Source organism: Pleurodeles waltl, chromosome 5 (assembly GCF_031143425.1).
Source record: "Pleurodeles waltl isolate 20211129_DDA chromosome 5, aPleWal1.hap1.20221129, whole genome shotgun sequence".
NCBI classification, from domain to species: Eukaryota; Metazoa; Chordata; class Amphibia; order Caudata; family Salamandridae; genus Pleurodeles; species Pleurodeles waltl.
This window is the reverse complement of record NC_090444.1, coordinates 1450784368-1450805994: the sequence shown is the minus strand read 5'-3', so window position 1 is coordinate 1450805994 and position 21627 is coordinate 1450784368.

Here is a 21627-nt window from a genome sequence, read left to right as displayed (position 1 = left end):
ATGGCCACTGCACATACCCATACACCCCCCTAAACCATCATCACACAAGGTCCCACACAGGAATGCAAGCACTGGGGTACACGGTCACCCCCCCATTGCACACCATGGCACATACAGATGCAATAATCATACTTTTACACCCCTGCAGGACCCTTACCCAACGTCACCTCACAGGAGGGTCCAGACATGTCCACACCACCAACAGAAGAGGCCCACAGTGATGACAGCAGCTCTATCCAACTGGATCTAGACGACCAGCCCGTCCCATCTGGGACCTCGGGACAGTCGGTTCCCCTCACACAGTCACAGGCCACCACAGAGCTTCCCCCGTTTGGAAACACCAGCACAGCACCCACCCAGCTGGCCCATACCTCTGTCCCCAGGACACGTCAATCAGCAGTGTGTCCACCACTACAGGGAACCCAGGCTAACCCACGACCCCAACAACAACAGGGACCTTGGGGCAGTGGCAGTTGGCACACCGTTCAGGGGACAGAGGCCCAGGGAAACAGGGAAACTGGGAGGGCTGCTGTGCAACAGGGGGAGGACAGGCCCAGGGAACCCACTCTCCACGAGGCCCTCTCCAACATCATGGGAGCGTACCATCATTCCCAGGAGACGATGGCAACGGTACTGGCCAAGTTTCAGGAGACCCAGTGGCTGCAGGAGGAACAGTATTTGGGCTTCAGGGAGGAACTCAGATCCATCAATTCCACCCTGGGCACCATCGAAGGGGGGGTGAAGGAAGTCCTGAACACCAGGAGGGACACTGTGGCACAACAAGGGGCCCCTGAAACTAGCCTGGACGATGAACTGCCCACCACCTCTGCCGGCGCTAGTGGACAGGAGGCACCGCCACAGGACCACCACACCAGCACCCCACCCCCTGCAGATGGAAAACCACCCCGCAAATGGTCCCTGAGTTCCAGGACAAAGATCGAGAACAATGCAAAGACCCCCGCCAAGAAATGAGACCCCCCTGAATGTCATCCTTTTGTCCCACCTTGTCCATCCTCAAACTGTCCCAGCTCCACTTCCTATGCCCCTTTGGGCACTGCACCTGTTAGACTAATAGACTGGACTCTGCCTTGGACATTCCTCCACCATCACCCCTCACCATGTTACAGCACCCTCCAATATTGAGCACTTAAATAAACACCCTTGAAGCACAAAACAATCTGGAGTCTGTCTGTGATTTTGAAATAGTGTATTAGCAATTACAGTGACAAAATGCTCTTTCAAATGTAATGTCAACATACCTATGTCACACAGCTCTGGTCCATGAGGAAACAAAGCAGATGTCACACAGTGGGACCCACATCTGTGAAATTGTAAAGGAAAGTGACAACTCAGTGACCATACACTGGGTGAAAAGGACAGACAGTAGAGAGGTAGTAGTGTTAAAGTACGTGTAGTAGGCAGGTTTGTCTACTTACCTGTGTCTCATTGGAAGTATTGCAGGACCACAGAGTTCCTGTTGTCGATGTCCTCTTCTTCTGCTTCCTCGTCTTAACTGTCCACAGGCTCCACAGCTGCCACAACATCTCCATCTGGACCATCCTCCTGTCGTCGCAAAACTAAGTTGTGAAGCATACGCAGGCCACGATGATCTGGCACACCTTCTTTGGTGAGCAGAATAGGGAACCACCTGTCATATGGAGGCACCGGAACCTGGCCTTCAGGAGGCCGAAGGTCCACTCTATAAACCTCCTAGTTCGCCCATGGGCCTCATTGTAGCGTTCCTCTGCCCTTGTCCTGGGATTCCTCACTGGGGTCAGTAGCCTTGACAGGTTGGGGTAGCCGGAGTCACCTGAAAATGGCGAGGGACAACTGTTAGACACACACTAACCTGTAGGGATATCCCTAGACCCAGACAACTATTCCCACTGACTTGCTTCCAGGTGCTCACATAATAGCCACAAATGGTGCCTCTGGAGTTGACCCATCACATAAGGGATGCTGCTATTCTGCAGGATGTAAGCGTCATGCACTGAGCCAGGGAATTTGGCATTAACATGTGAGATGTACTGGTCGGCCAAAAACACCATCTGCACATTCATCTAATGATAATTATTCCGGTTTCTGTACACCTGGTCACACCTGCGTGGGGGAACAAGGCCACATGGGTCCCATCAATGGCACCTATGATATTGGGGATATGTCCCAGGGCATAGAAGTCACCTTTCACTGTAGGCAAATCCTCCACCTGAGGGAAAACGATGTAGCTCCGCATGTGTTTCAGCAGGGCAGACAACACTCTGGACAACACGTTGGAAAACATAGGCTGGGACATCCCTGATGCTATGGCCACTGTAGTTTGAAAATACCCACTTGCAAGGAAATGGAGTACTGACAGCACCTGCACTTGAGGGGGGATTCCTGTGGGATGGCGGATAGCTGACATCAGGTCTGGCTCCAACTGTGCACACAGTTCCAGGATTGTGGCACGATCAAGCCTGTAGGTGATGATCACATGTCTTTCCTCCATTGTCGATAAGTCCACCAGCGGTCTGTACACCGGAGGATGCCGCCATCTCCTCACATGTCCCAGCGGATGGTGCCTATGAAGGACAAGCAACACAAAGTCAACCAACTCAGAGGTACGTAAACTCAGCTTACTCAGAAAACCATTTATAACCCGAATATTGCCTGTATGAGTGTTGAGGCAAGGCCTAGGTACGTGTGACGCAGTTAAAATAAAGCCATGTGAGCCCCTGAAATGGCGGCTGCCTGACCTGTAAAGTGGGACAATGAGATGTGAGGTAACTGTGCTGTCAGTACCATATACTAGGGAATTATAAGGGTGTTCCAGTAAGCCAATGTAAATTGGTAAAAATGGTCACTAGCCTGTTAGTGACAATTTGGAAAGAAATGAGAGAGCATAACCACTGAGGTTCTGGTTAGCAGAGCCTCAGTGAGACAGTTAGTCACTACACAGGTAACACATTCAAGCACACTTATGAGCACTGGGGCCCTGGGTTACCAGGGTCCCAGTGACACATACAACTAAAACAACATATATACAGTGAAAAATGGGGGTAACATGCCAGGCAAGATGGTACTTTCCTACAACACTAATAGTCAATCTCTAAATAGAGAGACAAAACTACATACAGGCAGACTTAATTATAGCCATGAGGTCTCCTATCAGTTGCACAACACCAACAAATTGTTAAATATACAAAACCTTACCATATGGTCTCTCTGTAAATACAGGGCAAAACATGTCCAAACTTAATTTTTGTTTTGGAATGACAAACTCAAGTCTGTGTTTTTAGATGTTTCTGGCTGCTTATCAACGAAAATGCACTGTTCTAATTAAAAATTCAATTAAAAATAACCCTGCTGTGCTGATGCTAGTTGTACTCTGAAGGTCTCTACTATCCTCAAGATTGCCTGCTGCTATAGGATATCACTTGATAGTCCTTACTTGCCCGACAGACTTCTCAAACCATGAGTTGCATGTGAGTCACAATTTTCCCTGGCTTTGAGGCACAGATGCTTTTGCTCTACACAGTCATGCTGGTGGGCAGTGAGGGTGCTTGCATGGCACAGTGGAAAGTAGCTATGCTCAGAACAGTGAGGCTCCAAGAATGAGAGTACACTCTCTCCCACTTTTCCTGCCTGACGAATATCATGTCTTCTCCCACCCACACAAAAGCCTCCAGGACTGTAGCATTGATGAATTCAAGAGCTCCTAGTAAGTAATAGCAACTTCACTGTAAGGGTGTTGGCTATGTCATCTTGTCCTGACCTGGAGGTAGCATACTAAAAATCCTCAACAGCTCTTCACCTGCAATCTTACATCAACCATCTCTTCACCCTCCTGCAGGGGTGGGTCCAGCCTATGGGGTCCACTGCACAAACACATTAAAGGCACTACTGAAGGTCACATCAATGAACCTCAGTGCGCCCTAAATAAGAGAAATGTAGCAGGTCGTTTGTCCAATAGGTCTACGGAAAAATAGGGAGTTGATGTGAACAGCTCTAGCAAAATAGTACAATCACCACAGCACTCATAACAAACAATCCAATGGCTAGAATCAAAAACTAGATAAGTAAACCATACATTGTCCATAAATATGGGAAGATTAAGTGATTTGCTCAGAATCACAGTACTTTGCGCCAACAATGAGGTTTGATCTTGGATATCGAGCTCCCAAGACAGTCACTCTGACCGGAGAACTACATCCTATCCTGGTCTTATATCTCAGATCCATAGTTCATTGTGTTGCGTACATTCCTTAATGTACTCCCAAATGCTTGGAACATTTAAAAAGGTAGCCAACACTTTCATCACCTCAAGTGACATTTTCAAGGCTGAAAACACAAGATCATATACATACATAAGAACTTGGATAGTATTTCTAACTATATTATCCAAGAAAAATAGAGAGATAGCAATGTGCTATGAGACCCCTCATATACGGGAGAAAACAGAAAGTAAATGTCAGTAGAGAAAACTCATTGTGTGTGTGTAGAAGGAAAGACGATAAATTGAGCCATGAGAAAGCCACCACATGGTGTTGAAATGTGCACCAAAGGAAAAAGTGTTGAATATTTGATAACATGACAAGCAAAGTGATGCAAGAGTTTTAGGGGGTCATTCCTACCCTGGCGGTCCGAGACCGCCAGGATAGAGGACGGAGGAAGCACCGCCAACAGGCTGGCGGTGCTTCTGGGGCTATTCTGACCGCAGCGGTAAAGCCGCGGTCAGAAAAGGGAAGCCGGCGGTTTCCCGCCGGCTTCCCGCCGGCTTCCCGCTGCCCCTGTGAATCCTCCACGGCGGCGCTGCAAGCAGCGCCGCCATGGGGATTCCGACCCCCTTCCCGCCAGCCTGGTTCTGGTGGTTTTCACCGCCAGAACCTGGCTGGCGGGAACGGGTGTCGTGGGGCCCCTGGGGGCCCCTGCAGTGCCAATGCCACTGGCATGGGCACTGCAGGGGCCCCCTAACAGGGCTCCACATTGATTTTCAGTGTCTGCTTGGCAGACACTGAAAATCGCGACAGGTGCAACTGCACCCGTCGCACACCAGCAACTCCGCCGGCTCCATTCGGAGCCGGCTTCCTCGTTGCTAGTGCTTTCCCGCTGGGCGGGCGGGTGGCCTTTTGGCGGTCGCCTGCCAGCCCAGCGGGAAAGACAGAATGACCGCCACGGTCTTTTGACCACGGTACGGTCTTCTGCCGGTTCCTGCCAGGCGGGCGGCGACTGCCGCCCGCCAAGGTAGGAATGACCGCCTTAGTCTGGAAGAAACCCCATGAGAAGTAATATGAAATTATGTGAAGTAATGTAAAATTATAAGACTTGCCTATCTCATCTGTATTGTGAGTTTTGTCCCAAAAAGGGGGGTAGATTATCTTAATGCTTAGAGAATCAAGTAGTATTTGTATAGGAGAAGGGGGAAACACGCCAATTAATTCTTTCATATCATGTTCGCAATAGTGTACCTGCTATCCTTAGTTATTAATTAATATCACTGACGTTTGCAGGCAGTGTATGGTAAGTAGGTTATGTTCATAGTGGAAATTGTTGAACAGTAAAATTCTTCCAGTCCAGATAAGTAGAGCTTAATTCTAAAGCCAAGTAAGCTTTGGTAATAATAAAAAGAAGACCAACTAATGTTGATAGTTGGTGTCAGAAGGAGAACGCTCCATTGTCAATGTGAGATCAAGCATGCATGGTAATTAAAGGTAAAACCATGGGTTCATATTAATTGGTGTCCCATAAAGGTATCCTTTAGGATAACCCCAGTGCAGTATCAGTGTAATCAAAGCCGCATCGAAATGTGGTGGTAATCAAAGCATCATGGAAATGTGGTGGTTTATGTTCTAAACATATTGGTATGCTAATCCCATCTATGTACTTTTACACGTGGCATGAAGGCCCACAGTAACAAAAATTTGGTCATTATGTAGGTCCAATGTAAATAGAGGCGGGCTTGCACTAAAATGTGTTAACTGACAGTGCCAAATTATGAGCTATAAGTAACTCGTGGAAAACTTGAGTGCAAAAGATCAAATAAAAAATGGATTTAATAAAACAAGCATAATGGAGGTGGTGATTATGTGGCAATCAAGTAACTGTCCCATTTGGAGTGCAACGGTAATCAAAGCAAAATTACTTTGGAAAAGTGGACTAAAGTTGCTGTGGATGTGGATTAATTAGATGTGATAAGCTGGTCCTGTGGGCAGCAAAAGTGTATTAACATCTATACTATCATGTAGATGATGGTGTGGCCAATTTAATGACCGTCATTTTATCTTAAAAGTGATACATGCTTAATGGTTACCTGGTACCATCATAAACATGCTCATTTCTGTGTCAAAGTGAAGTTTACCAATGCGCAAAAGCCCTGTGTTAAGTAGTCGCATCAAAAATGGAAATGGACTGTAGAGCGACTGGCACGGCCATATTGCAGTGGCAGATGGAAAATGAGTCTGTATGTTTATAATAAACCAAGACATTCGTATTGGAGGCCTCCATGGTGAATGTCATAAAGGATTTTTAGCAGAGAGAGCACCTGAAGAGTATAACCCAAACTGTATTGAAGAGAGGAACGTGAGATGAAGAGAAATGCACCGCTGACATAACTGCTCAGCATAATGAATATGTATGACAATAACAAACTGATTGAAGTAGAGCATATGTAGGATTCTTCAAATAGTAATCCAACCAAATTCATATGAGTTAAACACAATAATATATTTTTGTTAGTTAACCTTGGAAGAACACTCAAACAGATATGTTTAAAGTTCAGTTACATTATGCCAGCCGTCCAGTCTATAATTAGACCTCATTAGGCCAGTAGGCTAAAACTGTAACACTTTGCTATGGAGACTTATGGTAATGTAATATACACAAATTGGTTGTAGCTCATAGAAGCAAAGCTAATTTAAGAATATCATAAATATTGAATGGTGGTGTCAGATCAGAGGAAAGTATAGTAGTCTAAAGATAATGTGATCATATGATGGTCCAACCATTATGTCAAAACACCATGGTAGGTATGGTGGTCCCACTAGCATCAAATCATAGATTAACATACACTTCCAGTATTTACTCAACAGATTTAGGCCCTCATTACAACCCTGGCGGTTGGTGATAAAGTGGCAGTAATACCACCAGCAGGCAGGCGGTGACAAAAATGGAATTATGACAGCGGCAGAAACCACTAACACAGACAGCCACCTTAACACACTGACCATCAGGGCGGAATCAACAAGCACCATGGCGGTAACCACCAACAGCCAGACCGAAGACAATGTACCGCCCACTCTATTATGACCGGCCTATCTGCCACTTTTTCCGGGGCGGTACCAACGACATCAAAAGCCTGGTGGAAACCGAACTCAGAAGTCAAAGGACTCACCTGTAAAGACTCAGGGAACAACCACGACGCCATAGAGCCCGAGCTGCAAGTGTTCCCCATGCTCGTCTACCTTCTGCTTCACTATGAACACCAATGCCGGGAAAGACAACCACAGTGAGTACTTCTGCCTAGCACACAAGGGAGGGGAAGGAAAAGAGAGTGACACACACACACAACACACAACACTCCCACCCCCAACACCATACACACAACCAGATGCAGCAACATAAAATATTTACCCTGTACCCCTCAGGAATAATGCAAGGACAAAATGATTTGAAGAAAGTGAGTGTAATACGATAAATACTATGAATAAGTGCATCAAAATCCAAACGTATATACATATTTACAAATGTAGGGACACTGCCCGGTCCTCAATGTCCGTGGGCCGCAGGGCCACAACACATAGGCCAAGGCCCTATCTCACTCCTGCAACAACACAGAGAGAACACTGCAGGGGGCATCAGGTTGAAAATAGACAGGCACCTCAGGGGGATGGGAAATGGGGGGGCACCTCAGCCGGAATATGGTCCAACGCCACTGGTCCTGGAGGGGGCAACATGCCCTGTGCAATGTCCTGGGGAGTGCAAGGCCACAGTCTCACTAGTGGGTGGTTTGCTCACTGCTTGGTCCTGGGGAGTGCAAGGCCACATCTCTCTAGTGTGTGGTTTGCCCACTGCTTGGTCCTGGGGAGTGCAAGGCCACAGTCTCTCAAGTGGGTGGTTTGCCCACTGCATGTTCCCAGGGAGTGCAAGGCCATAGTCTCTCTAGTGGGTGGGTTCTTCCACTGGTTCTGGAGGGGGCATAGTGCCCAGTGTGCTTCATCCTGGTAAGGACAGGGTGAGTGGATGGTTTCTCCACTGGTTCTGGCGGGGGCATAGTGCCCAGTGATCTTCATCCTGAGGAGGAGGGGGTGAATGGATAGCTACTCCACTGGTTCTGGAGGGGGCATAGTGCCCAGTGTGCTTCATCCTGGGAAGGATGTGGTGAGTGGATGGCTTCTCCACTGGTTCTGGAGGGGGCATAGTGCTGAGTGTGCTCCATCCTGGAAAGGATGGGGTGAGTGGATAGCACTCCACTGGTTCTGGAGGGGGCATTGTGCCCTGTGATGCAGAACTTGGGGAGCGCAAGGTCACAGTCTCTCACCTTGGTGTCAGACCCACAGGATTTGCAGGGGGCAGGCCACACAACAGCCCATGGATGCAGGACTACACATTGTCCGCCGGCAGTGACGGCTGCTCAGTGGTGGCAGTGGCGGTGCTGGTGTTGGTGCTGGCAGTGGTGGAGGGAGGTTCCAGCCCATCCCTTGCAGCCTCGGACGGCTGCCCACTGTGGCTGCTGCTGGCAGTGGTACTGGTGGCGGTGCTGGAGCCATTGCTGGCAGTGGTGGAGGGAGGCTCCAGCCCATCCCCTGCAGCCTCGGACGGCTGAGCACTGGGGCTGCTGTTGCTGGCAGTGGTGCTTGTGTCGGTCTTGGCAGTGGTTGGGGGGAAGCTCCAGCCCATCCCCTGCAGCCTCAGATAGCTGCCCACTGGGGCTGCTGCTGCCGGCAGTGGTGCTGGTTGTTGTGCTGGTGTCTGTGCTGGCAGTGGTGGGGGGAGGCTCCGGCCCATCCCCTGCAGCCTCGGACAGCTCCCCATTGGGGCTGCTGCTGCTGGCAGTGGTGCTGGTGGCGGTGCTGGTGTCGGTGCTGGCAGTGGTGGGGGGAAGCTCCAGTCCTTCCTCTCCAGCCTTGGATGGCTGAACTCCCATGGTTGGTGGTGGGGGCTCCAAATGAGTCCCAGCACCAGGCCTCCTATCCTTCCTGCTGCTGGAGCAGGCCCCTTGCCCTTCCTGTCAGCAGCCGGGGATTGTTCTTTGCCCTTCCCTGTAGCAGCTGGGGTGCCTCCTTCTCCTTCCTTGACGCAGCTGGTGGTGCCTCCTTGCCTTTCCTTGAAGCAGCTTAGTGTGCCTCCTTGCCCTTCCTTGATGCAGCTGGTGGTGCCCTATTGCAGTTCCTTGGCACAGCTGGTGGTGCCTCCTTGGCCTTCCTTGCAGCACCTGGTGCAGGCACCCATTCAGTGTGGCTGCCTGGTGCCCGGGATTCTCTCCCACGTGGAGTAGCTGTACACACTACTGTGGCCGTGGACTGGGTGGCTGAGGTCTCCCCAGGGTTCTGACCACCCTGGCCCGATGTGAAGGACAGGGGGGAGTGGTAGGGAAGAGGTCAATGGTGGAGAGTAAAAGCTTCTTAGGGGCATTTGGGCAGGAAGAGGGTGAAGGTTTGGGAGTGGAGGAAGAGGAAGTGGTTGTAGGAGGTGTCTGCTGATTTTAGGTGCAGGTGCATGGGCTGGATGCTGTTGTGAGATGGATGGCTGTTGAGTGTCTGAGTGCTTGCATTTGTGTACTTTGGGAGGAGGGGGCACAGTCACAGTGGGAGAGGACACAGGGGACGTGTGCATGGATGTGGGGATGATGACTGCCAGTGAGGGGTGTGTACTGATAGGTGTGTTGGTGATGGAGGTAATGGATGAGGATGTGGTGCATGCAGGTGTGAGTGTAGATGCAACTGGGAGGGAGGTGGAGGACGAGGAGGAGGGGGACACAGTGGAGGCAGTGGATGTTTGTATGTCTGCATCTGGATGGTGTTTGTGTGAGTGCCTGTGGGATGATGTGTGGTGCTTGTGTTTGCCTTAACCACTCCTGTGTGTTGTCTTGTGTGCATGCTGGTCTGGCTGTGTGCTTGGGATAGGTTGGGGTTGGGGGGAATGGGTCTGGGTAGAGGAAGCTGGAGGGAAAAGGCTAGAAACAGGGACAATGTCTGCAATTAGAGAAGAGGCCAGAGCCTGGATTGATCTCTATTGGGCTGCAGTGCGAGTGTCAATGCCCTCCAGGAATGCATTTTTCTGTTGGAATTGGGCTGCCAGCCCCTGGATGGCATTCACAATGGTTGACTGCCCAACACAGATAGATTGCAGAAGGTCAATAGTCTCCTCACTCAGGGCAGCAGGGCTAACTGGGGCAGGACTTGAGGTTCCTGGGGCGAAGGAGATGCCCACCCTAATGGGTGAGTGGGCACAGGCAACACGCTGAGGGGCTGCAGGGAGGGTGGGGGTGGCGGCTGTACCTGTAGTTGGGTTGGGCACAGAGGTGTCCACCACCACCAGGGAGTTTCCATGGGAGGAGGTATCGCTGTCCAAACTGTCCTCTCCAGTCTCCGCCATGGTGCTCCCATCGCCCTCCATACCACTGGTGCCCTCACCATCGGTGGATCCAGCCTCATGGTGTACCATCTTCCTTGGCATGCTACCCCCATTTTTACCTGTATGTCAGTATGTTTTTGCCTGTCTCACTGGGATCCTGCTGGCCAGGACCCCAGTGCTCATAGTTTATGGCCTAATGTGCGTGTTTGTATAGTGCTTGACTGTGTCACTGAGGCTCTGCTAATCAGAACCTCAGTGCTTATGCTCTCATTGCTTTTAAATGTGTCACTGTAGGATAGTGACATAATTTACCAATTTCAATTGGCACATTGGACCCCCCCTTATAAGTCCCTACTATATGGTACCTAGGTACCCATGGCATTGGGGTTCCTGGAGATCCATATGAGCTGCATTTCTTTTGACACCCATAGGGAGCTCAGACAAACCCTTAGACAGGCCTGCCATTGCAGCCTGCGTGAAATAATGCACATGTTCTTTCACAGCCATTTTCACTGCACTTAAGTAACTTATAAGTCACCTATTTGGCTAACCTTCACTTGCTGAAGGTTTGGTGCAAATTTACCAAGTGTGAGAGCAGCCTTGCCCTAGCAAACTTGCCCCCACATAGTTCAGGCCCATTTCCCGGGACTTTGTGGGTGCGGGGACCCCATTACATGCATGCACTACTTATAGGTCAATACCTATATGTAGCTTCACAATGGTAACTCTGAATATGGCCATGTAACATGTCTAAGATCATGGAATTGTCCCCCCATTCCAAATATTGTATTGGGGAGCCAATTCCATGCATCCTGGGGGCTCCACTATGGACCCCCAGTACTGCCAAACCAGCTCTCTGAGGCTTGCATTGCATCTGCAGCTGCTGCCACCTCACAGACAGGGTTCTGCCCTCCTGGGGTCTGGGCAGGCCAGTCCCAAGAAGGCAGAACAAAGCATTTCCTATCTCCCTTTGGAAATAGGTGTTACAGGCTGGGGAGGGGTAGCCTCCCCCAGACTCTGGAAGTGCTTTGAAGGGCATAGATGGAGTCTACGCCGGTTCAGGGACCCCTTGTCCCCTGCTCTGGCTTGAAACTGGACAAAGGAAAGGGGAGTGACCAATCCCTTGACCATCACCACCCCAAGCTACCCAGAGCTCCTCCAATGTGTCCCAGACTTCAGCTATCTTGCTTTTGCAAGGTGTGGGGGCACTCTGGAGGGCTCTGAGTGGCCAGTGCCAGCAGGAGACATCAGAGACCCCTCCTGATAGGTCCTTACCAGATAAGGAAGCGAATCCCCCTCTCAGGGCAACTTAGGCTCTCTCTTGTGGGTTCTCTTCAGATTCTGCTTGTGAGTTTCCATCAGGAATCCTCTGCAACTACTACTTCATCCTCTGACTTCGGATCAACCACAGGCTGCTCCAGGAACCACTGTAACAGCAACAAAGTTTCCACAAGGGATACTTATCTTCTGCAACTTCAGCTCCAGCCAGCAACTGCAACTGTTTCCATGGTGTGCACGCTCTGAGGACTCCCTGTCTTCATCCTGCACCAGAAGGACCGAAGATATCTCCTGTGGGGTAACAGAGTCACTGCCCTTCTCACACAGGCACCCTCCTAGATGATGACCGGTACGCTTGGACTCCTCTCACAGTGACGAGCATTCTCCTAAGGACCCAGAGGGTGGACTCCATTGACACAGACTGTCCTGAGGTCCTGCTGACGCAATTTGGAGGAGGAAAGACCTTGCCTTCTCTGAGAGCGACGGTACCCCTGTGTAATGTATCTTCTTCACCTCCTGAGGCCCCTGCGCACTATTTGCAAAATTCCTTCATGCACAGAACTCTATCCTGTGACGCTCAATTCGCTGAGTTGTTCTCCAGCGGCGTGGGACCTTCCTTTGTTGTACTGCACCAACTGCGTTTTGCACCTCCTTTGTCCCAATGTCCTAGGACTCCCGTGGCTGCTGTCTGAAATCTTGAGGGCTCTCTAAAGTGCTGAGAGGCCCCCTTCCTCCTCATTCTGAGTTGAGGCCCCCAGGTCCCTCCTGGATCCAGCCAGCGCCATGTTGATGCAAAACGCACTTTTGTCGTAACTAAGGCTTGTTGGTGACTTCCAACACGAAATCACATCTGCATCCATCTTCACATTGTGGGACATCCTTTGCCTCATGCAGGAACCCACTGGCATCTTCCTAGGGTGCATTCCTGCAGCCTTCATCCAACCAGGGACTCTTCTTTTGCACCCTCTTCTGTTTTGGCAGGGTCTCCTGCCCTTCCTGGAACTTCTTTTGACTTCTGGACTTGGTCCCCTTCTTTTGCAGGTCTTCAGGTCCAGGAATTCAGCAGTTGTTGTTTGCAGACTTCGTTGCTTACAGCAAATTCCCAATCACGAGGTGTAGTGTGAGGTGCAGTACTTTCTCCTGCTTTTCTGGGCTCTGGGTTGGGGTAATTTACTTACCTTTACTGTATTCTTACTCTCCCAACGATTCTGCATACACTACCCTTGTCTAGGGGGGAATTTGTGATTCACATTCCACCTTCTAGTATATGGTTTGTGATGCCCCTAGACCTATTTTCTTCCATTGCATTCTATAGCATTTCCTATTGTTTGCACTATCCTATATCTAATTACTTACCTTATTTTGGTGTCTAATGTATATATTGTGTATAATACTTACCTCCATAAGGAGTATTGCGTCTAAGATGTTTTTGGTGCTGTGTCACCCAAATAAATACCTTTATTTTTGGTAACACTGAGTATTACTTGTGTATAAGTACTGTGTAACTACAAGTGGTATTGCATGAGCTTTGCATGTTTCCTAGTTCAGCCTCAGCTGATCTGCTATAGCTACCTCTATCAGCCTAAGCTGCTAGAATACTACTACTTCACTAATAAGGGATAACTGGTCCTGGTATAAGGTGTAAGTACCCAAGGTACCCACTATAAACCAGGCCAGCCTTCTACACATGGGCACTGTGGGATACAGATCTCTCCGTCGCCGGTTCCTCCACCAGATGATGCTAATGCGCATAAGGACAGGGTGACAAAACAAAAAGTGGGTGAAGGGACAAAAGATACACTTGGTCAATGGTGGCAACAACACCACTGCTGGTGTACATGACACACACACAGGGAACAGTCGTACACACTAGGCAATGCACTACCAGTTACAATGCTGGTCACCAGCCCAAGGACAAGTACACATAACGCCAATTGCAGCATACCTGACACCCAAAGGCCCCTACCCAGTAGTGGATGCCTACTAGGTTGGTTGGAGGAAGTTTACATCAGACCCTGCCCAACATGGGACATACTCTGCTGTGTCTGGCCTGGCCTAGGGGCACCCACAGGCCCACATCCTCCACCTGGATAATACCCCACCAGGTGCAAGTAGTATATTGGGGCACTGTACTCAACCCCTTGTGGCTGCTGTGATGCCCCCAAGCACCCATCCAGCTCCGGATAGGCCACCGCCAGTATGGGGTCCATCAGGGGGGTCAGGGTTCGACTTGCACCCCTTCCTCATTGGGAGGCCATCCCCAGCTGGGACTCCGCCGTCTTCTGTGCCAAGCATTTTAGGTCCTCCCACCGTTTCTGACAGTGGGTGATCCACCTGCACCAATATGTAATTGAGAAAAGTCGGGCATGTATGAGGGGCAGAAAACTAAACCCTTTTGAAGAAATTGAATTTGTGCATCAGGCAATTTGTCATCAGATAAGGTAAGACTAGATACATCATCTGCAGACCCCAAAGTTTAACCAACAACAATTCATTATCCTGAACTGCTCTCATTTCCTTTGATTTCGGGACACAAATCTTGTTCTTATTCTGTCTACCTGCCTCCTTTTATATTTAGGTCTCCCTCTTCTGACCATCTTGGAGCTTGTTTCTTGCACCGTGCCTGTAGCTTTTGTGTTCCACTAAATAAGAGGAAGAGGAGGCTGTGTTCTCTGTGGCAGAAGTAATGTCCACAGGGTGATCCGATAGAACACTACTGTCACTTCTAATGGTAAACACCTCTGACTCACCAGCTGAAGTTACTGCAAAATCGATGTCTATTTTTCAATACTAGAGATGGAAAGTGGCTTAATGTCATCAAATTTTTATGAAACAGCGAAGATCCTACCATTTCGGTACTCATTGTCGTCTCTGTTGAGTTTTCTGGTCATTTGCTCCTTAATGTATAGTTGGTGTGAGTCTAACACTTCCCTCAGAATTTCATACTTTTTCTCTCGGTCTTCTGGTAAATTCATTTCTCGTGTTTCATCTTCTAATTTTATGATTTCTATCATTAGTGTCTCTCTTCTTCTTCCTGCATGTTTAATTAAGGTGGTCATCACACCGTATTAGGATGATAGCTACAGCTGTTCCCTTTCCTATAACAAGTCTACATCTAAGTCTTCAAAAGAAGGAAAATGATAAACCAAAGGCCTGTAGTACTTGTTTGTGGTCTATGCATTTCTTTAGTATGGTGGCATCCGACCACCTGGATAATTTTTGTTTTCTAAGGCATTCAAATATGATAAATATATGTTTAAGTCCTTCATTTTCACTATGATAGGTCCCTTTTTATTTTCATTATTAGTTATATTAGAGAATAATTCCTGCAATAACTTCTTTCTGTCATTATTGAAAGAGGTCATTTTAATCGCAAAATGTATACACCCTAAATGAGAATAAACAGTGCAGAACACTAATATCTAAGTACAAAATAAGAGGGCAGTAGTAGTATGCTGAATGCACCTCCTAAATGGAATTCAGTACAGGGCAAAGTACAAAACACATAGGGGCATATTTAAGAGCCTCTAGTGCCACCAAAGTGTCACTTTATGTGACGCTTTGGTGGCGCTATGCCCTGCGCCGTATTTACATGGTGGTGTTAAGTCTCTTTTTGTGTCTCAACACCACCTTGTAAATAAGGCCCCCTCACACGCAGCCCTTTGTGTGGAAAGGGCATGCAATGGGTGCTGCTGTGCCACAGCAACACCCATTGCATTTTGACACTGCCTCAGATTTACAGATTTTCATAAACCATAGGCAGTGCCAAAATGTAATGCCACTCCAGGGGTGGTGTTAGCAAGGCGCAACAAGGAATAATACTTTTATTTCTCCTCGTTTTTTGCTTTTTCTATGTGTGCTGCATTCTACAGCATGCATAGAAAGAGCAAAATGTCAGTAATTATAGTTTTTGTGTGGGAAGGTGTCCCTTCCTGCACATAAACAATCTTTCAGAATGACGCTTTTGCACTTCTGTGTGTGCTGCATTCTGCAGCACACACAAAAGTGCCAAATCACCATTAGTGATTGTGTATGTGCAGGAAGGGGCACCTTCCCTCACATAAACAATCAAACCCATCAAGTCAGACATCCTTGCATGATGGTGCAAGGATGTCTCCATTGGCACTGGCAGCTAAATTTAGCACCAGCACAGGTAGAAATGCAGGACTATGCAGTATTCTAGTAAATGTGGCGCATCCCTGCATTTCTAAAGTGATGCAGAGTGGTGTTGCCAATGTTTGGGCGGCACTGTGCCGCGCCACTTTTTAGTAAATCTAGCCCATAGAATCAGAGTGTTGGTACAAGTGGTGATAGATTCTCTACTACCCAGGAAACCATCAAAAGTCAGTTACAAACCCACTGCATCAAATAGTACATTTAGGTACCACAGGACTCATAACACAAACTCACGTGGCTATTGTTGAAATCTGGATAACTAAACCAGAGAGCATATTGTTCTTATATCCAAGATCCAAAGTTTATTGTGTGGCAGTACAGTCCGTGAATTACTTCAAAATGCTATTTAACATTTGGAAAGGCAGCAAACACGTGTTCCATCACCTCAAGTGACGTTTTCAAGGCTGAAGACACAAGATTATGTACATACATAAGAACTTGGATAGTATTTCTAATAATATCATCTAAGAAAAGTAGAAAGAGAGCGTCTTGATATAGGACCCCTCATACACCTCTAAAATCAAAAAGCAAAAGTCAGTAGAGAAAACACACCAACTCTGTTTAGAAAGAAAGATGATAAAGCCACCTGTTGGTGTACAAATGTACACCAAAGGAAAATGTGCATTGGATATTGAATAACTTAGCAACAAAAGTGATGCAAGGGCATAGTCTGGAAGAACCCCAATGGGCCTGGGAGTAGTGATGTGAAATTATAGGACTTGCCCAACTGTGTCATGTGTCTTGTCCCCAAAAAGGGGGTTGTTTATCTTAATGCTTAGAGAATCAAGTGATATTACCACAGGAGAAGGGAAAAACACAAATTAAGCCTTACATAATATGTTTGCAATAGTGTACCTGCTATCCTTATTCATTAATTAATATCACTTGGCTGTGCTGTCAGTGTAAGGTAAGTTATGTTTGTAGTGGAAGTTGTTGAACAGTAAAACTCTTCCAGTCCAAGTAAGTAGTGCTTAATTCTAAAGCCAAATAAGCTGTGGTAATAATAAAAAGAGGATAAATTAATGTTGATAATTGGTGACTGAGGGATGATGGCTCCATTGTCAGTGTGCAATCAAGCATGCATGGTAACTAAATATGAAACAATGGGTTTGTATTAATTGGTGTCCCATAATTGAATTCTTAGGGATGACCCCAGTGCAGTATTTGTGTAATCAAGGTTGCATAGGTATGTGATGGGTTGAGTTATGAATATATCGGTATCCTTATTCCCTCTTTGTACTTTACATGTGACAGGAAAGCCCATGGTAACTAAAATATGGGCATTATTTAGGCCTAACGTAAATATAGGCTGGCTTCCACTAAAATTTGTTAAAGGACAATACCAAATCATGACATCTGCCAGAAATAACTTATGGAATCCTCAAATACAAAAGATCAAATAAAAGATAGATACTAATAAAACAAGCATAATGGAGGGGCTGATTATGTGACAATCAAGTAAATGTCCCATTTGGAGTGTGACGCTAACCAAAGTGAATTTACCTTGGAATAGCGGACTAAAGTTGTTCCATACATGGATTAGTTAGCACTGATAAGCTGGTCCTGTTGGTAGCAAAAGGTTATTAACATCTATACTATCATATAGATGACGGTGTGGCCACCTTAGTGACTGGCATTCTATCTTAAAATCTTAAAATTGATATCTGCCCAATGGTTTCCTGGTATGTTCATAGACACACTTGTGTCTGTGTCAAAGAGAAGTTTACCAATTAGACAAGAGCATTGCATTAAGTAAACATGCCAAAAATGTAAATGAAGAGACAACTGTAGAGCAACTGGAGTGGCCATATTGTAGTGTCAGATAGAAAATTGTTCAGTTTGCACATAATGAGCACAGACCTTCATATTGGAGGCCTCAGTGGTGACCGAGCTGTAAATCAGTAGTATTTTATGTGGAGCAGAAACCATCAAAAACCAAAGAGAGTATACATTAAAGGATCTGAAATGCTAATTTGAGCGATGACCCGAATCCAGGAGAAGAGCCATGACATTACAAACGTAATGAAGGATGTTTAGCAGAGAGACCACCCAAAGAGTGTTACCCAAAGTGTATGGAATAGAGGACTTGAGGTAAAGAGAAATTTAACACTCGCATAACTGCAAGCATAATGAATATGTATGACAAGAATAAATTGTTTGAAGGAAGGCATACTTAGGGGGTCATTACAACATTGGCGGTAAAAGCCACTTACCGCCGTGCAGAAGTCCACCAACACACCGCCGCGGCCGTGGAAATCCGCCACGGCCATTATGACCCACAGCTCAGAATCCGCCAAAATTGAGACACCCACACAAGTCCGCCACACCAAAGGTCAGTGATAAACTGGCGAAAACAATACCTCCATCGTCACGCCAACAGGAATACGCCCACACTATCACGACCCACGAATCCACGCAGCGGTCTTTCAACTGCAGTATTCCATTGGCGGTACACACCGCCGCGCCCAAAATACACACACTCCTATAAAACACATCCACATTGGACAATTCCAAATACACACACCTGATACACAAACACACTACTCCCACACACCCAATACAATATAAAACACACACCCACATCACCCACAAACCCCTACGACCAAAATCCTGAAAGAAGGCCAGCGAGAGAGACTACAATCTACAAACAAGCATCCACAGGCACACAATACCATCACCCACATAACATCCACGCACCCCACACAACACACCACTAAATATCACCCCACATTTCACAGCACACAACACCCCACACATCACCCACACCACCCCGTGGCACAGCAGAGACACCCCAGGTTCTCTGAGGAGGAGCTCAGGGTCATGGTGGAGGAAATCATCAGGGTAGAGCCACAGCTATTCGGATCACAGGTGCAGTACACCTCCATAGCTAGGAAGATGGAGCTATGGCGAAGAATTGTGGACAGGGTCAACACAGTCGGACAGCACCCAAGAAACAGGGATGACATTAGGAAGAGGTGGAGCGACCTACGGGGTGAGGTGCGTTCCGTGGTATCCAGACACCACCTTGCGGGACAGAGGACTGGCGGCGGACCCCCACCTCCTCCCCCACAAATAAACAACATGGGAGGAGCAGGTCTTGGCGATTCTGCATCCTGAGGGCTTTGAAGGAGTAGCTGGAGGAATGGACTCTGGTAAGTCAAACCTTAACTACTATATCCCCCACCCTCCCTGCATGCCATAAAAAAACCCCACCCTCGCCCTTACCCCCATCACTCCTATTTCTCACAACTGTCCCAATATCACAAACCATACATCCGAACACCACGCCCTGCATGCAACAACAAAGCATGGACAGCCATCACCAATGCATGGCCACTGCACATACCCATACACCCCCCTAAACCATCATCACACAAGGTCCCACACAGGAATGCAAGCACTGGGGTACACGGTCACCCCCCCATTGCACACCATGGCACATACAGATGCAATAATCATACTTTTACACCCCTGCAGGACCCTTACCCAACGTCACCTCACAGGAGGGTCCAGACATGTCCACACCACCAACAGAAGAGGCCCACAGTGATGACAGCAGCTCTATCCAACTGGATCTAGACGACCAGCCCGTCCCATCTGGGACCTCGGGACAGTTGGTTCCCCTCACACAGTCACAGGCCACCACAGAGCTTCCCCCGTTTGGAAACACCAGCACAGCACCCACCCAGCTGGCCCATACCTCTGTCCCCAGGACACGTCAATCAGCAGTGTGTCCACCACTACAGGGAACCCAGGCTAACCCACGACCCCAACAACAACAGGGACCTTGGGGCAGTGGCAGTTGGCACACCGTTCAGGGGACAGAGGCCCAGGGAAACAGGGAAACTGGGAGGGCTGCTGTGCGACAGGGGGAGGACAGGCCCAGGGAACCCACTCTCCACGAGGCCCTCTCCAACATCATGGGAGCGTACCATCATTCCCAGGAGACGATGGCAACGGTACTGGCCAAGTTTCAGGAGACCCAGTGGCTGCAGGAGGAACAGTATTTGGGCTTCAGGGAGGAACTCAGATCCATCAATTCCACCCTGGGCACCATCGAAGGGGGGGTGAAGGAAGTCCTGAACACCAGGAGGGACACTGTGGCACAACAAGGGGCCCCTGAAACTAGCCTGGACGATGAACTGCCCACCACCTCTACCGGCGCTAGTGGACAGGAGGCACCGCCACAGGACCACCACACCATCACCCCACCCCCTGCAGATGGAAAACCACCCCGCAAATGGTCCCTGAGTTCCAGGACAAAGATCGAGAACAATGCAAAGACCCCCGCCAAGAAATGAGACCGCCCTGAATGTCATCCTTTTGTCCCACCTTGTCACCCTGTCCATCCTCAAACTGTCCCAGCTCCACTTCCTATGCCCCTTTGGGCACTGCACCTGTTAGACTAATAGACTGGACTCTGCCTTGGACATTCCTCCACCATCACCCCTCACCATGTTACAGCACCCTCCAATATTGAGCACTTAAATAAACACCCTTGAAGCACAAAACAATCTGGAGTCTGTCTGTGATTTTGAAATAGTGTATTAGCAATTACAGTGACAAAATGCTCTTTCAAATGTAATGTCAACATACCTATGTCACACAGCTCTGGTCCATGAGGAAACAAAGCAGATGTCACACAGTGGGACCCACATCTGTGAAATTGTAAAGGAAAGTGACAACTCAGTGACCATACACTGGGTGAAAAGGACAGACAGTAGAGAGGTAGTAGTGTTAAAGTACGTGTAGTAGGCAGGTTTGTCTACTTACCTGTGTCTCATTGGAAGTATTGCAGGACCACAGAGTTCCTGTTGTCGATGTCCTCTTCTTCTGCTTCCTCGTCTTAACTGTCCACAGGCTCCACAGCTGCCACAACATCTCCATCTGGACCATCCTCCTGTCGTCGCAAAACTAAGTTGTGAAGCATACGCAGGCCACGATGATCTGGCACACCTTCTTTGGTGAGCAGAATAGGGAACCACCTGTCATATGGAGGCACCGGAACCTGGCCTTCAGGAGGCCGAAGGTCCACTCTATAAACCTCCTAGTTCGCCCATGGGCCTCATTGTAGCGTTCCTCTGCCCTTGTCCTGGGATTCCTCACTGGGGTCAGTAGCCTTGACAGGTTGGGGTAGCCGGAGTCACCTGAAAATGGCGAGGGACAACTGTTAGACACACACTAACCTGTAGGGATATCCCTAGACCCAGACAACTATTCCCACTGACTTGCTTCCAGGTGCTCACATAATAGCCACAAATGGTGCCTCTGGAGTTGACCCATCACATAAGGGATGCTGCTATTCTGCAGGATGTAAGCGTCATGCACTGAGCCAGGGAATTTGGCATTAACATGTGAGATGTACTGGTCGGCCAAAAACACCATCTGCACATTCATCTAATGATAATTATTCCGGTTTCTGTACACCTGGTCACACCTGCGTGGGGGAACAAGGCCACATGGGTCCCATCAATGGCACCTATGATATTGGGGATATGTCCCAGGGCATAGAAGTCACCTTTCACTGTAGGCAAATCCTCCGCCTGAGGGAAAACGATGTAGCTCCGCATGTGTTTCAGCAGGGCAGACAACACTCTGGACAACACGTTGGAAAACATAGGC